The sequence below is a fragment of the Hevea brasiliensis genome, chromosome 10 (genome assembly GCF_030052815.1).
Source record: "Hevea brasiliensis isolate MT/VB/25A 57/8 chromosome 10, ASM3005281v1, whole genome shotgun sequence".
NCBI classification, from domain to species: Eukaryota; Viridiplantae; Streptophyta; class Magnoliopsida; order Malpighiales; family Euphorbiaceae; genus Hevea; species Hevea brasiliensis.
The window spans coordinates 94,734,192-94,757,100 of record NC_079502.1 but is presented as its reverse complement, the minus strand read 5'-3'; the positions used below and the strand labels follow the sequence as shown (position 1 = coordinate 94,757,100).

General features: G+C 33.3%; 1 pseudogene; it reads right to left on the bottom strand.

Annotated features, from left to right (window-relative positions):
• Positions 1-22,237: 22,237 nt before the first annotated feature.
• LOC110644130 (calmodulin-2/4-like) lies at positions 22,238-22,621 on the bottom strand (annotated as a pseudogene).
• Positions 22,622-22,909: the final 288 nt, after the last annotated feature.

Below are 22,909 nucleotides of genomic sequence, written 5' to 3'. Positions count from 1 at the left end.
GTGAGTCGAAAACTCCCCGTTGGTAAGTCCATTTTATGGCCGGACTCTGTCCGTTTATTTTCTTGAATTTGGGCCCAATGGGCCTTAGAATTGGGTAAATGAATAGTTAAGGCTTACTACGGGCCTCGGGGGCTTTAGGCTGGCCCAGGTCCTAGTTCCGGTCCGGCCCATAGGTTGGGTCGTGACAAATGTGGTATCAGAGCTTAGGCTCCAGATTCTTAGGGAATGTTGTCTAAAGTGTTGGGAAGAGTCTACTAGGAGTCACATGCGGAAATATAGGGTCCACATTCGTCTTGCATTGTCATCTTTGCTTCTAGTTTCTGCTCCATATGTTATGTATAAATATGAGTCTATAGAGTTGTGTAATGTGCAGTTTTGAATTTTGTGGGCTAATGTCTTGAATTTCAGAAAATGCGTAGAAGCGGAGAGCGCCATCGCACTGAACGGATGTGCCCGACGAGGTGTCGGACAGGATGAGGCGCTGCCCGAGGAGGCGGGGTAGGAGGCCTAGAGTCGCTCAAGTAGAGGAGCAGCCACCCAAGATCTGAGATCAATCCTTTATGGCACAGGTCCCATGGACCCCATGGCAGCTACTCTAGTGGTGCAGAGAACCATCGACATGATGGCGCAGATATGGTCCACCCTCCACAAAGCAGATCCACCGCACCAAGAGAGGAATCTTACAAGCAGATCATAAATTTCAAGAAGTTGGTGCACGTACCTATGATGTGTCGACGATGCATATCGGTTTTGGATTCTATGACGGCGAGAGCAGTCTGATTGGTGATAGAAGATTGATAGAGTGTATGCAGCACGTCATGGGGCCCATGCCTAGGTAATGGATGAATGACTACGTGTTACCCCGGATGGAGGGTTTGACATGGGCTCAGTTTGTGGAACTTTTTATCAACCGGTTTGTGCCAGAAAGTTTCAGAGATCGAAGCGATGGGCCTTTGAGGCCTTAAGACAGAATGGCAGTGCAGTAGATGAATATGCTACTGAGAATTTCGGAATTGAGCAGATATGCCCCTACAAAGATATCTCTGAGACTATGAAGGTGATAAGATTCCTAAAGGGGCTTGACAGGAGATATGCAAACCTAGCCATGATGTTTGATCAGTCTTTTGATGTGGTGGTTGACCGAGCTAGACAGATTGAGATCAGTTATGCTGTAGATGACAGCGGAAGAGCAAAGAAAAATAGAGCAGAGGGTTCCTCAGGTGTCCCTTCCATGGGTACTCCGGATAGTGGTGGCCAGAGTAATTACAGAGGAAAGAGTAGGAACAAGAAAAGTGGTTTTAGACACAAACCACGAGGATTGAACTAGTGCGGATCGGCGGTGGTCACGATTCAGTGCAGCCTGGTCCGGCTCAGATCCTCCTTGGCACCTTGTGCACAGTGTGGAAGAGGACATTCAGGACCTTGTTTGATGGGATCAGGAGTATGCTTCAGGTGTGACCAACCGGGTCACTTTGCTAGAGAATGCCCCATGTTCAGCGAGCCACAGATGGGGTCACAGGGTTCTGTTGCGAATGTTCCTCGACAGTTGTATCCTGGCGCTTCCAACATGGCAGTGATCGATTCGATGGCCAACAGGCCGAGGACAAGGGGACATGGATTTGGAGGCAGATCAGGAGGTAGAAGTCAGTATTAGGGTTCTGCCACTCAGGGTAGGGGTCAAGCTCGGGTTTTCACCCTGACCCACCAGGATGCTCAAGCTTCAAATGCAGTTGTGGCAGGTATTCTTCTGGTCTGTTCTTATGAGGCTCGTGTTTTGATAGATCCGGGTGCTACGCACTCATTTGTCTCCCCTGTGTTTGCCATGAGGTTGGGTAGAAACCCTACAACTTTAGAGTGCCCTTTGTCAGTAGCTACCCCACTTAGTGACAACATAGATGTAGACATGGTATTTCCGGGTAGCCCAGTGGTAGTGGATGGAAAGATCCTCCCAGCAGACTTGGTTCCTCTACCAGTAATGGATTTCGATGTAATCCTGGGGATGGATTGGTTGGCAACTCATTTTGCCACCTTAGACTGCAGGAACAAAAAGGTGTATTTCCACATACATGGTGTGGAAGAGTTTAGCTTTGATGGTGACAGGAGCATGGCTCCGTATAATTTGGTGTCAGCAATTAGTGCTCGAAAAATGTTGAGGCGTGGATGCCAAGGGTATTTGGCATTGGTGAGAGATACATCTGTAGAAGATGTCAGCATGGAAAATGTTCCTGTTGTCAGAGAATTCATGGATGTCTTCCCTGAAGAGCTTCCAGGGTTGCCACCAGAAAGGGGAATAGAGTTCTGCATTGATGTTATTCCGGGTACAAACCCCATATCCATGCCACCTTACAGGATGGCACCAGCAGAATTGAAAGAGCTGAAGGAGCAACTATAGGAGCTTTTGGACAAGGGTTTCATACGTCCGAGCACTTCACCCTGGGGTGCTCCTGTTCTATTTGTGAGAAAGAAGGATGGGTCATTGAGGTTGTGCATTGACTACAGACAGCTGAACAAAGTGACAGTGAAGAACAAGTATCCACTTCCTCGGATCGATGATCTGTTTGATCAGCTCCAAGGAGCTAGATTCTTTTCCAAGATAGACCTGCGATCAGGCTACCATCAGTTGAGAATCAGGAATGAGGACGTGTCCAAAACGGCTTTCAGGACAAGATATGGTCATTATGAGTTCTTGGTGATGTCTTTTGGACTCACTAATGCACCAAAGACCTTCATGGACTTGATGAACAGGGTGTTCAAGCCATTTTTGGACCGTTTTGTCATCGTATTCATAGATGACATTTTGGTGTACTCTCGGACCGAGGAAGAACACGTGTGGCACTTGAGGATGGTGTTGCAGACTTTGAGGGAGCACCAGCTATACGCCAAATTTTCGAAATGTGAATTTTGGCTAGAAAGCATCTCATTCTTGGGACACGTGGTTTCTAGAGACGGTATTCAAGTGGATCCCAAGAAAATTGAAGCTGTAACTGATTGGCTTAGGCCTACAACAGTCACTGAGGTGCGAAATTTTCTGGGTTTAGCTGGCTACTATAGGCGTTTTGTACAAGATTTCTCCAGAATAGCGGCTCCCCTAACTAAGTTGACCAGGAAGAATGTTCCATTCAATTGGACAGATGACTGTGAGGTGAGTTTCCAGAAGCTTAAGGAGTGTTTAACCACTACCCCTGTGTTGACACTACCTGTGAGTGGTGAAGGATACACTGTGTATTGTGACGCCTCCAGAGTTGGCCTAGGGTGTGTTTTGATGCAGAATGGAAAGGTAGTGGCTGATGCTTCAAGGCAGCTGAAGAGGCATGAGCAGAACTACCCCACCCATGATTTGGAAATGGCGGCTGTAATCTTTGCACTGAAAATCTGGAGACACTACCTGTATGGCGAAGTGTGCGAGGTATACACCGACCACAAGAGTTTAAAGTACATCTTCCAACAGAGGGACTTAAACTTGAGACAGAGGAGATGGATGGAGCTTCTGAAAGACTATGATTGCACCATCCAGTACCACCCTGGGAAGGCCAATGTTGTAGCAGATGCTTTGAGCAGAAAATCTTATGGCAGTTTGGCGCACATTTCAGTAGAGAAGAGACCATTGATTCAAGAGGTGCATGAGTTGATGGATCAAGGTTTAATCCTAGATCTTTCAGATGAGGGGGTATTGTTGGCTCACTTTTCAGTGAGGCCAGACTTGAGGGACAGAGTTAGAGTTTCCCAGCACAGAGACCAACAATTGATGAAGATCATAGAAAGAGTACAGCAAGGTGAAGGTGGTGAGTTTGGATTTGCCAATGATGGTGCCCTAGTACAAGGTTCTAGGATATGTGTGCCCGATGTGGACAACCTCAGGAATGAAATCATGCGAGAGGCACACTATACACTGTACAGTGTCCACCCAGGTTCCACCAAGATGTACCATGATGTGAAAGATAGCTATTGGTGGAATGGCATGAAGAGAGACATTGCAGACTTTGTGTCCAAGTGCTTGACTTGTCAGAAGGTGAAGTTTGAACACCAGAGACCGTCAGGGAAGCTGCAAGAGCTCCCTATCCCAAAATGGAAGTGGAAAATGATCACCATTGATTTTGTGACTGGGTTGCCTCGTACCACGCGAGGATATGATTCAATATGGGTAATTGTAGACCGCTTGACCAAATCAGCTCACTTCTTACCTGTGAAGACTACATATTCTGTGGCACAGTATGCCCGGCTCTACATTCGAGAAATAGTCAGATTGCATGGAGTTCCGGCTTCCATAATATCCGAGAGGGCCCCGATTCACTTCTCGATTTTGGAGAAAGTTGCAGAAGCACTTGGCACACATTGAACTTGATGCGGCTTTCCACCCTCGCAGACGGGACGATCAAAGGACAATCCAAACACTGGAAGACATGCTTCGCATGAGTGTCTTGGATTTTGGAGGTCAATGGGATGAGCAGCTAGCTTTAGTAGAGTTTGCCTATAACAACAGTTATCACTCCAGCATAGGGATGGCACCCTATGAGGCACTATATGGAAGAAAGTGTAGGTCTCCTCTATGTTGGACAGAAATGGGGGAAGCGAAGGTGCATGATGTAGACCTAGTGCAGTACACTTCAGAGGTCGTTCCTTTAATCAGGAACATCGAGGACGGCTTTCGATGAGCAGTAAGAGTTATGCAGACCCCAGACGGAGGGATGTGGAGTTTGCAGTGGGCGACTATGTATTCCTGAAGGTTTCTCCAATGAAGGGAGTCATGAGATTTGGAAAGAAGGGCAAGTTGGCACCTCGGTATATTGGACCTTTTGAGGTTACGGATAGAGTAGGAGCAGTTGCCTACCGGTTGGAGCTACCACCCAACCTCTCTCACGTTCATCCCGTGTTTCACATCTCCATGCTCAGGAAATACATTCCCGATCCTTCTCATGTACTGCAGCCGGATGTGATAGAGCTAAAAGAAAACTTGACATTTGAGGAGCAGCCTGTAGCCATAGTGGACTACCAAGTGAGACAGCTGAGATCAAAACAGATCCCTATGGTTAAGGTTTTGTGGAGGAGTCAGTCAGTGGAAGAGTGCACCTGGGAGTCAGAACGGGACATGCGTAGCAAGTACCCTTACCTGTTCAATGTATAATCATGTACTTTATTCTGCCTTGTGTAAAAATTCGAGGACGAATTTTCTGTAAGGGGGGAAGAATGTAACACCCCAAAATTTTATTATTTATGAGTATTTTTGGTATTTTAATTTTATTTGAATTTTAGGAATTTTTCTGAGATTTTTCGGATTTTAAAAATCGGGTTCGATTTTCCGAAAATATAAACTTTGATGATTTTTAAAAATTAATTTAAAGACCACGTGGCAAAACTAAAAATATATTTGGAGTCTACGTATTTTTCTGAGTTTTATAAAATTTTTTTCGGAATTTTTGGACCTCGTTTTCGGTCCCGAGGCAGAGTGAAAATTTAAAATTTTGTATTTCGAATCGAACTGGCCGAATCGAACCGGACCGGATCGGACCGATCGAATCGGACCGGCCCTTTTCCTTCTTCCTTTTTCTTCTCCCGCGCGCGATGGCACTCTCCCTTTTCTCTCTCGTTTCTATCTCCTCTCCGCCCCCGCGCCTTGACCCGGCCAGCTGACAGCGCCCGTACCAGCCCGATCGGCCGCCGACGGCCGGAAAACGCTGCGTGTGAAAACGCCCCTGCGTGCACGCGCGCCGCTTCGACTTCTCCGGCCAAATCCGGCCGATCCGGCCACCGATTGGACCGGGTCTTGTGTCCAAAATCATCTACTCGGCGAGAGCTTTCCATAGACACCAAGAACGCCGAAATCCATCGAGCGGATTGTCCGATTTTTGCTCGGGAAGATTTTAGCCCATTTCACTTTTGGCTATTTTTCAAACCGTGAATCCCACGAGAAAACCGAGGCCACCAGCACGCTCCATTCGTCGAGAGCTTCGCAACGACATAAATTTTGAATTTTTTCGACACCGTTTTTCGGTGGGTCCCACGGAACTTCGCAGTGTATTTTCGAGCATTAAATGAGCTTAGAAAATTCTGAAAAATTTATGTACTAACCCCCGTGTTATGGGCTTCGTGTAGGTATCCTCGATTCGCAGAAATTCGACAGTTGATCGGGTCTGCAAATTTCGGGCCAGAAAAACCCGTTACCGGAAAAGTCTCCGAATTGGGCCGAGGTTTTGGCTAGCCCCCCATTGTCAGACGCCGTCGAGCGTTCGGTCGGAATCGGCAAAGGTAAACCGAACCTTGTTTTTCGTAATAATCTAGTGCTTAAATAGGATTAAAAATAAATAAAATATTCGTCGTACCTTAGAAATTTACCATACTTTTTGCAATAGCTAAGTAATATTGCTAAGGACCGAGGCAAAGTTTTATAATTTTTAGATCTTGTTTGAGAAATTTTTGCAAAAATGATCAATAATAAGGACAAAATTGAAATTTTGCGTATTGTGATGAATGATCGATTTGATGGGCGGGAGGGCTGTGTGATATGATTGAGCTGATGTATGGATTGTGAGTATAGAAGTGCGTTTTTAGCCCTTTTGCAGGTTGGGTAGGTCCTAGGTATAGGGGAGACTCTGCCGGATTTTCGGCACGACTTAGGACGTACTTGATCTTTTTCTTTGTTTGTATTGAGTCAAATTTATTAAATAGATGTAATGTAATTGTCAGGTGAGCCGGGACAGCCTTCTTCCTCCGCCCAGCCGCCACAGTAATTTGTCGTCAAGTTTGTGAGTAAAATATTAATTTTAATTGTAATTTTGATATTATTATATGTTCAGCATGCCCATGCATCACTTATATGCATATATTTATGTAGTTAAACTCTAGGCACGAATTATGTTGCATTCATAACTGTTAATGTGCCATGAGTGTTGTTGTGGTAATTTGGAGCAGTGTGCGTGCGTTGGCGTGCGTGTGATGTGGTGTGGACTATGGATAGGACGGGGCAGTCACGGCTTGAGTCTTCGCTGGGACCCGTTCCTTCGAGGGGTAGTCACGGCTTGAGTTCTTATTTGGGACCTCGATTTGGTTTATTAAGCAAAAGTCCGGCTTGAGTTCTTGGCACCAAAGTTGGATTTAAGAGAGTCGTATAGGGGATCAGCTCCCAATATATTATGATTGATGCTACAGGGTGCGTGAGTGCTCCAAATTACCTTTTTGATGCTATGATGTGAATATGATGTTGATGTTGCATTTCACTCTACAGGGTGCATTAGTTACAGGTAGTTATAGAGATTATGGTTAAAATTGATATTTTACTCTCTGAGTCGAACGCTCACTCCTGTTCAAAAATTTTTACAGCCACGGGAGGATATTTATTCAGGTTAACTCGCTTTTATACTTCGCAGGTGGTTTATCGATATTTGTGTAAATTTTAATTACTCCTAGAATTTCCGCATGTGTTAGCAGTAATTATTTGAATTTGGTCTGTAATATTATTATCATGTTGGACCTGTAAACTTAATGTTTTAAGTCTATTTTGATGGATTGGATGAGGGAGCTGAGCTTCCATTTATTATTATGTTGATGAGTATGTGGAGGGTGAGCTGAGCTCCCCAATGGATTGTTTATTGTGTTTACAGGTCGGGTGAGTCGAAAACTCCCCGTTGGTAAGTCCATTTTATGGCCGGACTCTGTCCGTTTATTTTCTTGAATTTGGGCCCAATGGGCCTTAAAATTGGGTAAATGAATAGTTAAGGCTTACTACGGGCCTCGGGGGCTTTAGGCTGGCCCAGGTCCTAGTGCCGGTCCGGCCCATAGGTTGGGTCGTGACAGTTCAATGTAGTCGGTTGGCTGCACATAAATTAGCAAGAAAGGAGACAATTAGTAAAATTAGCAAAGTACTGACCTTTAACAAGTTAGCAAGAAGGGAGACAATTAGTAGAATTTAGCAGAGCACTGACCTCAACACCCAAAACCAAAACCTTATGACTCATAGCAAATTGGCCAAACACCCATATATATATATATATATATATATATATATATATATATATATATATATATATATATATATATATATATATATATATATATATATATATATATAAGCAGAAGACTTAGTTGGAATAATTGTAATTTAATATATTTTGTGCTTGGAAAAAATTGTAATTTAATTGATGTGTATAAAAATAATATTTTAATAATATGGAATGGTATGAAAATCTATAATTTTATTTGATTCATGTGAAACCTAGAAAAAGGTGGTGTGAAAATTGAAAATGAGTGGAAGAGGTCAGCCCTTTTGCTTCAAGCAATGGTAAAAGACGTTTGAAAATATCAACGATAGTGAAAAATTTCTCTATCGCCTGAAATTTCCAACTTTTGAAATGTTCAAAGTTTCATATACCATTGAACTTAGCGTTCTTATCTTCTCATTTCTTTAATTTCAACTTATTAGGAATTCTCTCCTTTTTAAAGAATAGTTATTTAAATGATAATTATTATATGCATCATTTAATTTTATAAATATTTTTATAAAAATTATTAAATTTTAATTTCTCTCATAAAAATTTTAATTTAATTTTATAAAAATTATTTATAATAAAAGATTAAAGATTTTAAAGTTAACTTACTGATCAGTAAATTATTATTATAATAAAAAATTAAAAATTTTAATATTAATTTACTCATCTATTAACTATTTTATAAATAAAATTATTTTATTTTATTAATTTTTTTTAAATAAATATATAAAACACATTCGATTATCCTATATTCATCTTTTTTTGCTTCTTTTCTATTAACAATTACTGATTAAGTAATTTTATGTGTAAAATAATTGATCAATGACCTGTTTAATTTTCGATCACATTAATTTTTGTGAAATAAAATTAAAATTTAATAATTTTTCTAAAAGAAATTAAAGTTTAGTAAGATTTAAAAAAAATTCATAAAATTGAAAATATTTACCCGTTATTTTATTTTATTTTTCATTGCACACACTTACAGAACGGTTATTTTAGTATTTATTCTAATACTTTAATTAATTCCACCAATTTTTTTATAAATAAGGTCTTTCCTCTGTTTAGGTTTTTTTTCTAAAGCTTTGTTTATAGACAGATTTGCGCTGAGACCCAAACAAGCTGGTAAATGCTTGAGTTATGGGCCTTCGCCTCGACATAACAACATCAACGATGCCCCAACAACCTCATTTTCATCATCTTACCAACCAAATAACTATTTTTATGCCTTTCCAATATTTTGGTTTTAAAAAGGGAAGGCTATATGAATTACACATCAGAATGTAGTATAATACAAGTTACATCTCATATGATAATGATTTTATTTAATCGAAATTTATGTAGAAATAATTAAAATGTATATTATAAATGTATAAATTTATATATAAATATTTAATTTAATGATTAAATTAATTGTGTTTAAAATGAAAATATTTTATATTAATTAATAAAGAAGGGATTTGAATTCACACAATTCTTAAAAATCATAAGAAGACCAATTAAATTATACTTACTTGACTGCCTTAATTTTCCCTATTCAATTGCAATCCAAGTGCATATTAATTATGTAGCATATGGTTTACAAGAAAGTATTGATGTCCCAATATAAAGTGCACGGCTTGTGATCATATTCACCATAAATTAGCCCATTTTCTGGCGCTTATTAACTCGGCAAGCAAACCAATGAATACCCACAAACCAAACCATGTCGCAATTCAAGCTGACCAATAACCACACCTTGCACTGATTGCTGCCTAGTGTTGGTGTGGATTAGTCAAGCTGGGCACCCATCGGCCATCGATAATTCATTGTGTGTGTGTGTGTCTCTTTTGAGCTTAGTCAAACCCATGGATGCTATGATGGGTATAGATTTCAACTAGATGTCGTTGCTCCAGTGGATGGCAGATTAAAGCATTGTCATGGTGTTTTCTTTATATGTATTATATATTGTTAATTTATTCTTCATGATTTTGCAATGTGGGCTTTGAAATATACGCCAATTCCAGTGAATGATCAACTCGTACGACAGTGATTTGTGATTTTTCTTGAGTGGGACTGGAAATCGTTGAACAATAAACACCAATATTTTAATCGCTAATTATTGATGACGAAGAGCTAATGCCAAACATGAGAAATGTAAATTTAAGTATTGAACATTTTTTTTAATGAAGTATTCTCTTTTTTTTTTTAATTATTCTTATATATTTATATATCTACTTAAATTAACTTCTCATAAATTTAAATATTAAATTTTTTAAGAAGAGGATGAATTTTTTTAACTAATAAAAAATGAATTGACATTAAATTTTTTTTCTTAATTTTTTTTTAATCCACCACTACTAATTCCACAATGGTCTATAAGAGAATGGAAAGACCAATGGTGCTCTGCAATCGATCGTGGTGATCAAAGGCGGATCTACCTTGCAAAGACTGTGGGTCAATTGACCCAATCAGTTTTTTTTTTTAATTTACAATAATTTCTTTTATTAAAATATTATTATATTTAATGAATTCACTTATTGATTTGTTAATTATAATAATAATAATAGCATTTAAATTAATAATTACTTTATTTATTGTTTTAATAATCGAAATGTACTATATAAAAAATCTAATGTATTGATTAGTTTGGTAGCTGATGAAATTGGCGTTGATATTATATATGGCGATTACAAGTATTAAAATTATTATTATTATTATATTCAATAAATATTCTTATTCTTTTGACAATTATTGTGCTTGTTATATAATAATAATAATAATTAACATGCAGATTAATAATTATTTTACTTATTATTTTAATAATTAATATGTAATATATGAAAAATTTAGTGTATTAATTAATTTATTAGCGGGTGAAATTGATGTTGATATTATCTTTTACAATTACAAGTTTTAAAGAGTATTTACTACAATAAAAATTATGAACACTTAATTATATTATTGAGTTGAATAATTATTTAATTGTGATATATTGAAAGATTTTTTTATAGTATTAATAATGAGGCAAGAAATAATTTTAAAAAATAAAAATTTATGAAAAATAATTATAAAATTAAAAATTATAGTGAGAATTTATTATTTTATAAAATTATTTTTTTTACATTTTTATATACATTACTATATCTTTTATCTACTACTATATCTTTTTTTTAGTATATAGTTTAATATTTTTTTTAATTAATTAAAATAAAATTTTATTAACTCATTAATTTAATTTGCCTCTCATTCTGTGATTCTGTATTTTTCATAGATAAATTATTAAGTACACACAGTATATATATATTATCTCTCATAATTATGTGAAATTCATTCTCTATATAATAAAAATAATTTCTTTTTAATAAAAATAAAATATTATTTTTTAATATTATCAGTGTAACTAATAATTACCATTTTATCTGGGCCTATCCTTGGCCCGAGTTGACTTTGTTTGGCGAAGAAAGGGTCTTGTCCGATCTTCACCAGCTTTATTTCTTCCTCCATAAATTAAGCCTCCTCTAGCTCGTGCTATTGGCGTAGCTCTACTTCTCTGTCCGCCGCCGGCCTGCATGCTCATGGTAGAATTGCTACTTTGCTGCGTTGAGTAGTGTTTTGGCAAAACGGATTCCTAGTCCTTTATTGTTGGACCTGAGTGGTACTAGCATGGATAAGCCTTTTTTTTTAACACATGTTTGATGTTAAGCCTTGTTGTATCGGGCACAAAAAGCCCTTTTCTATTAATGGAATTACCTTTTATCTCTGCCATGAAGGCCACCTTGCATCTATTTTCCTCCATGCAATGGAAAATATAATAAGCTAAAATTAAGAGAAAGAGAGTAATTGACACATTACTATAATATGTAACAGCAGAGATAATTAGAAGTTGGTGTTAGTTGTTGGCTTAGAATTTAGAAAAGGGCACATGTTCTACTCATCCAAAAGAAAAGGACAAAGAGTAATAGTACCAGTACACAGTGAGCAACCTGCTTTTAATGGGGTTTGTTGTGTTTTTTAGTAATGGAAAGTGGAAATCTAATCGGGTTTCGCTGGACAACACTGCTCGCCTCTTTGTTTCACCTTCCATCATCTTTCTGCCTCGTAGCTTGAGCCTTCAAAGTAAACAATCCAAAAGAAAAAGCAAGGGAGCAACTGCAGGCTCAAAAATAATAGCTTTTATATATATGTGAATCTCTCTTAAAACAAAAGAAGAAATACGTCTATTGAAGCTGGAAATACACAGACCCCTTATCGTGAAATACAGTGAAAGACAACTAAACATCATCGATAAAAAGATTACTGAAACAGAGAGAGAAAGAAGAGCTTCTAAGGACAGGTTCTTTAAAATTCATGTCCAGGCTTAGCTAGGCTTGCGTATCCATATATACACTGGAAACGACGGAAACTGCGTACATATGCATCTTCCTTTAATCTGAAAAGTGATTATTTACTCTGTAATAACTAAAGCAAAGGAAAACATTTTTATTTTTTGGTTTTGTTTTCTTATTTTTTACATAGCTATGCCTATACAACAATAACACTTAAATCTTAATTTTAAGCTTAGTTATAAATTTTTTTCTTTTGTCATTCAGCTATGTTTATGATAATATTTTTGGGAGCTAAAATAAGAAATATAATATGATTACAGTGATATGCAAAATTTATTGTACTTATAATTCTATTTTGTTAAAGAATTTGTATTTTTTTTAATGAATAAAGTTTAATTAATTAATTAAATAATTTTAAAATATTACTAATTTATAAGAAAATTTTAAATTTGTAATCAAATGTTTGAAATATAACTGAGTTAGAGTGAATTAATTTAAAATTGTAATTGTTATGATATATGCACATATTATAATATAAATATTTGTAATTTTTCTTAATTTAATTAAATAAAAAAAATTAAATATTACTAAGTCACACATATATATATTAAATGGATTTTAAATTTTTTGTATAGTTTTGTTGGTCTTCTTTCATCTTTAAGATGAAAGAAATGGAGACGTCCCGAGATCGAATCTCCTTATTTATGAGATATTATTTCATATTTTGTAATCCATCAATTATTACTCAATTTATTAAGCATAAATTGAATAAAGAAAAAAAATATCACATCTCATATTCACTTTATTGAGCTAATTAATTAAGCAATGTTAGAGATCTTAGTAGTCAAAAGTATCTGGTGAGAATATTTCTTGATAAGTCTCGTAAAAAACTATACTCATTGACTCGATATCATATTTAAACCAAAACCCCTTAAGATAATGAGTTTATAAGTTATTTTTATTTATATGTCTCTTACTTATATCGGTATATCACATTATTTAAAATTTATTAATATATATATTTCATTTTGTGTAAAAAGTAAAAAAGAGAATAGTAATAATTAATTAATTAATTAATATTATTTATTCTTTTGCCAAGAAAACAGTCATAATAATTAACTAATATTATTTATTCTTTTGCCAAGAAAACAGTCATAATAATTAATTATTGTACATTTCAGTTGAAGGGCAATGAAGCACTTAGATGGGGTAACTAATGTAAACGAAGGTATGCATGCAGCTGCATCTTATATCAAGGAATAATTAAGAACTAGCTAGGTCTATCTCAGGACGAATTCAGTAGTCATTTTCAAGTAGTTGACCCCATTTTTCTATATATATATATATATGTCCTTTGCGAGATTGATGATAATATTGGTGTGGAAAACTCCATGCAAATGAAATGAGATGACGACAATAATGATGTTAAACGCTGTAACCACAAAGGACAATGATGAAAATTTATAATGTTGATGCTGTTATAAGTGATGATTGCAATGGGAATGGACTTGCAAAGGGCAAATTGAAATTAATTCACTTAATTAAGCTATATTAATAATGATTAAAATTTTTTTTCTTGCTTTTCTATACTTATAACACCTATATTGCCGCATGTTAATAATATTTCATGAGCATATCAAATATTAAAAAGAAAAATAATTTCTATGGACTAAATGGAGCCTTTATCTGCATATATAATTCTTATAAACTTACGAAATGATGATGAAATGTAGACGAATGCAAAAAAACATTTACTCGGTTATTTATGCAGTTATGGCAACAGGGACCGAGGAGAGGGTAGCCTTTATAGTACAAATAACAAATTATAGGAATATTAAAAAGATAAAGTATTTAAATTTTAATTTATAATATTTATTATTTTTTAAGTAGATATATGTAATAATAATAATTATTTAAATTTTAATTTATAATATTAAATTTTTTATTTTTAATCTAAGTAATAACTCCGCCTAAGTAGTTTGCACTTAGCCAGTTCCAAACCCGGATAAAGGAGGAGGGTTGCGGTAGTGACAACCAGCATAAAAATTTATTCACACCCTATGATATGGATTCAAAAGATATAAACGTTGGGGCGTCCTCTACTAACGACGCTCTACATCGAAGCCCGGGTGTAGTGATAAATATGCAAGGGTGTAGGGCGTTCACCGAAAGCGACGCGCCATGCCTGTGCCCGGGTGTGGTGTTAAGTGAGCAAGGGTTCCTACATCATGGACGGGTGTGGGTAAAGAAGTTAGTCCATAGGACAGATAGTAGAACAAATAGTGGAACAGAACACAAGATAGACATAGAAAACAATAGAAGATATCATAGAAGGAGACCAATCAGGAAGGAGCAGGATAGGAGGAGGATTAGGGTTGATACTTGGAATGTTGGATCACTTACAGGAAAATTAATGGAGCTTGTGGATACCTTGGAAAGGAGAAGGGTGAATATTGCTTGCATTCAGGAGACTAAATAGGTAGGAGAGAAAAGTAAGGAAGTGGGTAATTCAGGGTACAAACTGTAGTTTACCGGAAAGGAGAGAAACAAGAACGGAGTGGGTATAATCATAGACAGAACATTGAAAGATGCAGTAGTAGCTGTGAAAAGAGTAGGAGATAGAATTATACTAGTAAAGCTAGTACTAGAAGGAGAAACAATAAATATAGTTAGTACTTATGCCCCACAAATAGGACTAGACAGTGAGAGTAAACAAAGGTTTTGGGAAGATATGGATGATTTAATGCAAAGCATACCGAATGAAGAGAATGTTTTCATTGGTGGAGATTTGAATGAACATATAGGAAGTGATAGGCAAGGTTATGAGAATGTTCATGGAGGTTTTGGTTTTGTGATCGGCAATAAATAAGGAGGGAAAAAGCATCCTGGATTTTGCTATGGCATACGACCTAATACTAGCAAATACCTACTTTATAAAAAGAGAGTCACATTTAGTTACTTTCAAAAGTGGGCAACATAGAAGTCAAATCGACTTCCTCTTAACCAGGAAGACAAATAGAGCTCTATGCAAGGATTGCAAGGTCATTCCAGGAGAGGCTTTAACAAGTCAACATAGGTTGGTGGTCTTGGATGTCAAGTTTAGGAACAATTCAAGTAAGGTCAGAAGAAATAGTGTAGCTCGAACAAAGTGGTGGGAGTTCAAAGGAGTAAAGTAAGTGAAGTTCAAAAATGAGCTTCTCGAGTCCGAAGTATGGAAGCTGGATATGGAGGCCAATGATATGTGGATACAGATGGCATCAAAGATTAGAGAAGTAGCTAGAAAAGTACTTGGAGAGTCTAAAGGACATGGACCACCCTCAAAAGAGAGATGGTGGAGGAATGAGGAAGTACAAAAGCGTTGCAAGAAGAGAAAAAGGAATGGTATAAGAAATTACCTAAATGTGATAATAATGAGGCATATGAACAGTACAAGATAGCAAAGAAAGAGGCAAAAAAGGCAGTTAGTCAAGCAAGAACACAGGCCTTTGAAAAGTTATATGAGAAACTTGGAACTAAAGAAGGGGAGAAAGATATTTATAGATTAGCAAGGAGTAGAGAAAGGAAATGTCAAGATCTCAATCAAGTTAGGTGCATTAAGGATAAAGAAGGAAAAGTGTTGGTGAAAGATGAGGACATTAAAGAAAGATGGAGAAATTATTTTAATGATCTCTTTAATAATATTCAAAATGAAAATAGTGTGAATATAGATTTTAGAACAATAGAAAAGAATGTAAATTATACTAGAAGGATTAGATCTTTAGAAGTAAATGAAGCGCTTAAGAGAATGAAAGTGGGTAAAGCCTGTGGACCCGATGAAATACCAATTGAAGTGTGGAAGTATTTGGGAGATATGGGAATGGCATGGTTAACTAAATTATTTAATAAGATTCTAAACTCAAAGAAAATGCCTGATGAATGGAGGAAGAGTATTTTAGTACCTATTTTTAAAAATAAGGAGACATGCGAGTTGCTCAAACTATAGGGAATTAAACTCATGAGACATACTATGAAGTTGTGGGAGAGAGTTGTGGAGCATCGACTACGTGATGATACTTCTATCTCTCCCAATCAATTTGACTTCATGCCCGGTAGTTCAACTATGAAAGCGATCTTTCTCGTTAGAAGCTTGATGGAGAAATATAGATATGTGAAGAAAGATCTACACATGGTTTTTATTGATTTGGAGAAGGCTTATGATAGTGTTCCAAGAGAGGTCTTATGGAATGTTTTAGAACAAAAGAGGGTATCTATTAGGTACATACAAGTATTGAAAGATATGTATGAAGGAGTAACTACTATTGTGCGCACAGTGGGAGGGGACACAAGAGATTTTCCAATCTTAATTGGATTACACCAAGGATCAGCCATAAGCCTTTACCTTTTTACATTAGTTTTAGATGAACTGACGAAACATATACAAGAGAGTATTCCTTGGTGCATGATGTTTGCGGATGATATTATTCTGATAGATGAGACACGAGAAAGAGTCAATAGGAAGCTAGAACTTTGGAGAAGTACTCTAGAGTCAAAGGGTTTTAAGTTAAGTAGAACGAAGACAGAATACATGCATTGCAAGTTCAGTGAAGGCCAAACTGGTGATAGGAAAGGAGTTAGTTTGAATGGAGTGGTACTGTTCCAAAGTAATCACTTTAAATATCTAGGCTCAGTCCTTCAAATAGATGGGGGATGTGAGGAGGATGTTAGTCATAGGATTAAAGCCGGATAGTTGAAGTGGAGACCTGCCACGGGAGTTTTATGTGATCGTAAGATTCCCAATAAATTAAAAGGAAAATTTTACCGTATAGCCATACGACCGGCTATGTTATATGGTAGTGAGTGTTGGGCACTGAAAAAGTCGTATGCATCTAAGTTAAGAGTTGCAGAGATGAGAATGTTAAGGTGGATGAGTGGTCATACTAGACTAGATAAAGTCCGTAATGAAAGTATTAGAGAAAGGTAGGAGTGGTGCCAATTGAAAATAAGTTGAGAGAAGGGAGATTAAGGTGGTTTGGTCATGTGAAGCGTAGACATACGGAGGCTCCAGTTAGACAAGTAGAGCACATTAGGTTAGAGGATAGAAAGAAAAAAAGAGGTAGACCTAAATTGACTTAGAGGAGAGTAGTACAACATGACTTAGAAGTATTAAACATTTCTGAGAATTTAACCCAAAATCGTTCAGAGTGGAAAAAGCGAATCCATATGGCCGACCCCAAATTTTTGGGATAAAGGCTTAGTTGAGTTGAGTTAATCTAAGTAATATAAAATTTTCTGATTTTTAAAAGTTCTTATATCTTTTGGTAATCAATTTTTAATTTATTTTTATTAATGTGACATTTGTTAGATTAAAAAAATAGATATTTTCATTATTAATTTGATACTTATCAAAAAAAATTTAATTATTATTTTTCTACTCATAATTTTAATGATTTAATTTGTATATATCAATACTTATAACAATTGAGAGCTTATTTATTCTAAGTTATTAATTAATAAAAATATTATTTTTTTTATTTTATAAATAACATATTAATATAAATAATATAAAAATTAGTTACTGAAAATTATAAAGAATTTTATATTATTTAAATTAAAAATTAAAAAATTTTATATTATAAATTAAAATTTATATATTTTATTATTATATATTTTTAAATTGAGGTAATATATGTATAGCTTGCCCAATAAATTATTGATCCAAAATGTTTTATTAATAAATATAAAAAAATAAAGTGATTATAGAAAAACAAGTAAATAAATATTAGTAGGGGACAGCAAAAGAGGAGTACGGGTATGTTTCAGCTGGCAGAAAAGCTTAGCAATTATGATAAGTTGATAGAAGCCGAGAGAGTTTGGTTAGGCTCTGTTTGTTTTCAACACAAAAACCAAAAACAATTACAGTGTATTTAACATTTCTCTTCCATGTGAGTTGTTCTTTTTGTACTTCCTGCCTGTTGTCCCTTTTGTGTTTCTCTTTCTCCAATCCATTTCTGTATTTCCTTCTCACCAAACCAAACATTTCTTAAACAGACAATTTATTGTCCTTATTATTTATTTCTTTTTTTCAAACAATATTATTTGTTTCACTTATATATAAATTTGATGCCTTTGTATTTATCTGCCCACAGTCACTATTATCATTTCACCCAAATTATTTTGCAACATCCGACTGTTTAATGTCATTTCTCATGTGCAATCATAGTTGGAGTGCAAAATATGTTATATGAATAGATAAATCCTAACAAATAATAATAAATAAAAAATTTATTTTTTTTTTGTTGAAAGAGAGATTCATTGATTAACAAGGCATAGAGCCTGATACAAAATTAATTTGCATCTATTGATTATAAGTGAAAGATGTATCATGTATTACTTTGATGGCTACACTATGAGCGGTTTTATTACAATTCCGTTTAACAAAATAGAAACGAATTTCTAAAAATAAACCAACAAAACCATAAGATGTCAGCAATCAAACTAGAGATTTCCAGAGAAGGAGAACACCCATTCAGATTGAATAACTCAAAGAGCATCATCCCTTCAAACCAAACACAATGAAAGCCTCTGTTATAAGCCCAACTGATACTTCTTTGACTGCCAAAGTTTCAGCTATCCAGGGGTTAAGAACATATTTAAGTGTTTGCACAACTAACCTATAACTTTGTTTAAGTGGTCTCTACATATAACTGCGATAGCCATCGAATGATGATTTAAAGCTAACACTAAAAAAGGTAAAATAAGACAAGTTGATAATTCTTTATTTCAATTCTAAGGGTTTTTTTATTTTATTTATTAAATTTGAATACCAACAACATTTATATAATTCATTACATTTTGTAACAGTCAAAATACAAGTAAGATGACACTAAAAAATACACCTATAATCTAATAAAATTAATTATGTGAAAGTTTCCTCCTTTATTTAATTCCACCGTAAAATGTTTTTAAATGTAATAGGCTGATATGAAATAATATACTATTAACATAGCTATATAGAGAGAAATAAATTTTGATACATAAAATTAATAAAAATTATAGAAAAAAACACATATAGGCATTTACATATACAGAGCGAGAGTATTTTCACAATCATAATGAGTAATGACACAACTTTTTAAATACTATTTTAATTATCTTACTAAATTGTTTTTCTATAATGTGATACATATCATTCATTTCCACATAAAAATATAAGACAATATAAGACATTTCCATCATTGCTATAAATAACTCTTTACTTTCATAAATTAATTAATTATTCACATTTAATGTGCTATCTGATTAATTTTTCATTTGCTATTTTGTTTTTCTACAATAACAAAAAAAAAATCTCCTTATTCATATTTTTATTTTTCATTCACATTAAAATAAGTCTATTTCTTTTTTTTTTCTATGAATAGGTAATATTTTCAATTAATTCTTAATATATTTTTTTCATTTTTCTTTAAGCTTATTTCTTTTGTCTTTGTTTTTCTTAAAAACTCTTAAGTTATGTTTTTGCAATATTTTTTTTTAAATGCATGGATCAGTCGTTATTTTGAAATAATGATCATGGTTAATAACAAACTTTGTAAGAGAATTTGCACAGCATGTAATAATGTCCAATTTTGGGCCACAAATATATTCATTAGTTGTTAAGGTGAGGAAAAAAAAAGTGAAAGAAAATGAAATGTAAAATTTGAAATTATAAGATTTTTTTATACACAATTAAAAGAGATTATATAAAACATCCATGGTACATGATGGAGCTTTTTTACAGTGAAAAAAGAATTATGTTAGTTAATGTATCATAGAAAATAATTGTTTAAAGTAAAGATGAAAAGATATTATTTTTTAGTATTGTAAATAAATATTTTTTGAATAATTATAAAAAAATTATAATATAATTTTAATTTTAGAAAAACTATTGTATTTTATTTAAAAAAAATTTGTTTATAAAATAAAATAGTGAAAAATAAATTAAAGTTTTCAATTAAAAAAATATTACTTGTCATATTTTTCATTTTTAGGAATATTTTCAAAAAATTATCCTACATTTTCACCAGTAATTACATTCATGATGAAATAATCATAGGATGTGCATAATTATCTAATGTATATTTTTCAATATAAATTAATAAACTTTAATTTAATGATATAAAATATTTAACTACAAGATTTTAAGTTTGAAACTATAATTAAGTAAAATATATATATATATATATATATATAAGCATAATTTATTATATAATTTTTTTTAAATTTACATTAATAATTTTTTTCCCTACTAATATATATTGGTGCAAGATGATCTGAATAATTGAAATTAAAGTTTTTTTTTTTAATTAAAGGATTTGGAAAATGGAAAATTTACTTATTTTTGTGTTGCATAGAAAAAAAAAATGTATGTTTTTAAGGTAGTATGTGGAGTTATGTAGGAAGAAATTTTTCTATATAAATCAGGATTATGAGTTAATTAGGACAATAAAAAATATTTAAAACATACAATCACAAAGATATCTAAAAACTAATGTAAAATTTTATGACCTAAGTTAGGAGACCAAATTATTATAAAAACCTTAGGTTGGTAGGATATATCATGTCGTGAGAGACGAAGGCCACCAAAGTATTTGAATAAGAGAGACGACAAACTCAATTAAAGCAAACAATAATTACTATTTTTTAAAATTTTAGTTTTTAATTTAAAAAAAAATTAATATATAAATATATTTAATAAAATTTTTCATTTAAATAAAAAAATCTAACAAAAATTTAAAAGGCTAAAAATTTTTATTAGTTCAATTTAATAAAAAAATTAATTAACTCATATTCTAATAATTAAAAAAATTATTTTTAATTTAATCCAATTAAAACAAAAAATTAGTAGTGCATAATTTATAATTTCTTTTAAGTAATAAAGAAAATCATAAAACATTTAAATTGTGAGTAAGATAAAAAAACACTTAAATTAATTGCCTAACATGACGTAAAAGGAAGCCATTGCCTTCCAAAAATTTTAATTTTTAATGTATAGTAGTTTAAATATGAATATATTCTTAATAAACTCTCACATTTAACAAAATTTTAAAAGTTAATTTTTTTATTGAATCAATTAAAAAAATAGTTAGTGAACTCGTATTCTAATAATTTAAAATATTATTTTATTTTGGCCCAACTAAATTTAAATATTATTGGCCCATATTTTTTAAATTTTACTTTAAATAATAAGAAATTGATTTTTTAGTGAGGTATACAAGATAATTAGATCTAAAATTTATATTCATCGTTGGCCTATATATTTAAATATTACGTTAAATTGTGAGGTATACAAGATAATTAGGTTTAAATATTGCATTTATTATTGACTTCTATATTTAAATATTATATCTGTCATTAATTGATATTTTTTATTAGTTCAATTAAATAAAGAATTATTGGACCAATATTATAATAACCTAAAGATTATTTTTTATTGTTTCAACTAAATTAAAAAATTAATTGCCTATAATTTTTAAATTTTTTAAATAATAAAAAAATAAAAAAAGAGTCAAATTGTGAGTGTAGTACATAAGACATTAAGTTTAAATGCTATATATGTCATTGGCTCCTCTAAATATTGTATCCGTCACTAGAAACATCACTTTTTTTAGTGAATATTTTCTCAAAAATTATAGCCAGTGAAAAAATAAATAAAATTATAAGTTTTTTAATAATTCAAAATTCTAACATATTGCATTGAATCTTCCAAGATAAGTTCAAGTTCACGGAGACTAAGAAAAATAAAAAAATATTATCAAAGGTAATGAGTTTGGAATGACATTATAAACATCATATTGAGAACATTTCATCATCATAGATAGATCACAAATGAGTTTGATTCAACACTAGATAAAAATGTACAAAAAAAAAAAGAAAAATAGAAAAACTTTCTTAATTTTTTTAAGAATCCTTCCATTTTACTTTTGACGGAGCAACTGATCACTTTGCTATCATGACTTTCACAAATTCCTTATAATTTATTTGGCCATCACCATCAACATCTGCTTCCCTTATCATTTCAGCTTCATCTGTAAGCTTTTAGCTGAGATTTGTCATAACATGACGTAACTCAGCAGCATAAATAAAACTATTATGATAATTGTCAAAAACTCTAAAGGCTTCTTTCAGTTCTTCCTCATAGTCGATATCTTTCATCTTCCTAGCCATTAGATTTAAAAACTCAGGGAAATCAATAGTTTCATTCACATAAGCATCAATTTCATTAATTATATCCTGTAGCTCTGCCTCAGTAGGGTTTTGTCCCAGCGATCTCAATACAATCCTAAGCTCCTTTGTGGTAATGCAACCAGTAATTACATTCATGATGAAATAATCATGGGATATGCATAATTATCTAATGTATATTTTTCAATATAAAATAATAAACTTTAATTTAATGATATAAAATATTTAACTATAAGATTTTAAGTTTGAAACTATAATTACGTAAATATATATATATATATATATAAGCATAATTTATTATATATTTTTTTTAAATTTACATTAATAATTTTTTTTCTAATAATATATATTGGTGCAGGATGATCTGAATAATTGAAATTAGAGTTTTTTTTTTAAATTAAAGGATTTGTAAAATAGAAAATTTAC